Genomic DNA, 2,330 nt, shown 5'->3' on the forward strand with positions numbered 1-2,330 from the left:
TAAGTCTTTGACAACTTCAATCTTTTCTCCATTGATAAGACTGTTGTTAATGGTCCAGTGTTGAAGATTTTTGTTTTCTTTACATTGAGATGTAATCCATACTGAAGGCTGTGCTCTTTAATCTTTATCAGTAAACGCTTTAAGTCCTCTTCACTTTTAGGAAGCAAGGTTGTATCATCTGCATATTGCAGGTTGTGAATAAGTCTTCCTCCAATCCTGATGTCACATTTTTCTTCATATAACCCAGCTTCTCGGATTTATAGTCTCAATCAAGAGTTTCCTTTGGTGCTTTTGTGAACTCAATTTACCCCTTAAACCCACTAATCCACAGGAAGGACAATTGATAGGAGTCCATTGTTTTCCAATCTCGAAGAGTTAGTTTTACAAGGGATGCCATGCTGTTGCTTTGGATTCATGGAGAGCAAAAAAGGGACGTTGCATAAGTAGTAGATACATTGGCCTTTCTTTGGAATTCTTCTTCAAGCACTGTGAGGTAAAGTCCACAAAGTTGGAGGAGAACTTGTCAGCTGGGAGTTGTGGTGATGGCTCTTTTATCACCTGTTTGAGCTGCTGAAAGGGAGTTTCCCATGAGTCATAGGGAAACCAGAGGATGGTCAACTCAGTCATTGTGATGACCAGACCCAAGTGTCACATTTCACACTGTAGCCCTTCTGGTTAAATCTGGGTTTATTCTTTTAGAAGCCATGTAGGATTTGCATCCTGCATTGATTGTTTTGTCAACGGAGTCCACAAGGTAGCCACTGATTCCAAAATCACACATCTTTACTTGGCCCAGAGCATTGATCAACACATTCAAAGGCTTGACATCTTGATGAATCACAGAGCACTTACTGTGTAGATATTCTAAGTCCTTGACAATAGAAACTGCTATTTTGCCTAAGATGTCTTCAGGAATTGTTTGGTTTTTATCAATGACTTGCATGTAGAATTTATCTAGTGATGTGCCCATGAGCTCCATGCAGATCCACATATCACCCTCCTGGAGGAATGCACCATAGAAGGTGACCGTAAAAGGACAGTTCACTGTCCTCATGGATATTTCCAAATCTATCAGTAGACTTTTCTGCTCCTGGCTATTTACTGTGGCCCAGATCTGCTTCATCGCCATGATTTGCCAACTGGGCACATACCGCATCTTCTCCACCAATCCACATGCCCCTTGTCCCAGTTCCATTATAGGTTCCAGATCATCAGCCTTCACCTCAAAGTTCTCATTTCCAATGGAAATGCAAGCCTTGAAATCTAAGTCTTGAGATGGTGTGTACCTGATCTGAGGTTGTTCAAAGGCATCTTTGGGGATCTTAAGGCCAGGGTTTCACTTCTTGTCTTTCGACTGAGAAATTTTCCCCTTTCCTTGGGGAACACAAAAGACTTTGCTTTGTTTCTCTACTGTAGCTAGTTTTGCAACAAAGATGAAAGCTGCAGGTGTGCACTCTTCATGCAAGTGGAGTTTATCTTGACCAGTGCAGTAGATGGACTTCCAGGAAATCAACATGGAAATGCACACCTTTCAAAACAGGTAAGTGATTTTCCCCCCAATTGCAGCACTACATGATGGGCCAGAGCTGGCAGCTAAAAGATCCAGATTTGAAACTATTTTAGTGCACAGACATCTCAAAACTGTAAACAGGCTTTTTGCAGCAAATGTTCCCAATGCAAAATGTCATTTGATTTCTTGAGTGCTATTTCTATGAGCACTGATTATGGATCTAAACAAAATGAAATCTTTGAAAACTTCAGTCTTTTGTCTGTCCACCATGATGCTGGTTATAGGTCCTGTTGTGAGAATTTTTGTTTTCTTTATATTGGGCTGTAATCCACACTAAAGGCTATATTCTTTGATCATCATTAGTGCTTAAAGTCCTCTTAGCTTTCAGCAAGCAAGGTTGTGTCATCTACATATTTTTACATGTCCTTCTCTGAATCTAGCTTGGATGTCTGGCAGTTCTCTGCCAATGCAGGCATTTTTCAATTATCTTTAGCAAAATTTTACTTGCATGTAATATTAATAATATTGTTTGATGATAATTACATTCTGTTGGGTCACTTCCCTTTTGAATGGACACAAATATGGAGTTTTTCCAACCAGTGCGTCAGTTAACTATCTTCCAGATTTGTTAGCAGAGATGAGTGAGTGCCTCCAGTGCTGCATCAGTTTGTTGAATCATTTCAGTTTATATTCCATCACTTCCTGGAACTCTCTTCTTTGAGAGTGCCTTTTAGTGCACCTTAGACTTCTGCCTTCAGTACCATTGGCTGTTGATCATACGCTACTTCTTGAAAAGTTTCAACATCAACCATTTCTTTCC

The 2,330-nt window shown here is 40.2% G+C and overlaps 1 pseudogene; it reads right to left on the reverse strand.

The window, feature by feature from the left end:
- Positions 1-304: 304 nt before the first annotated feature.
- LOC102828029 lies at positions 305-1,357 on the reverse strand (annotated as a pseudogene).
- Positions 1,358-2,330: the final 973 nt, after the last annotated feature.

This window comes from Chrysochloris asiatica, unplaced genomic scaffold (assembly GCF_000296735.1).
Source record: "Chrysochloris asiatica unplaced genomic scaffold, ChrAsi1.0 scaffold00070, whole genome shotgun sequence".
Taxonomy (NCBI): Eukaryota; Metazoa; Chordata; class Mammalia; order Afrosoricida; family Chrysochloridae; genus Chrysochloris; species Chrysochloris asiatica.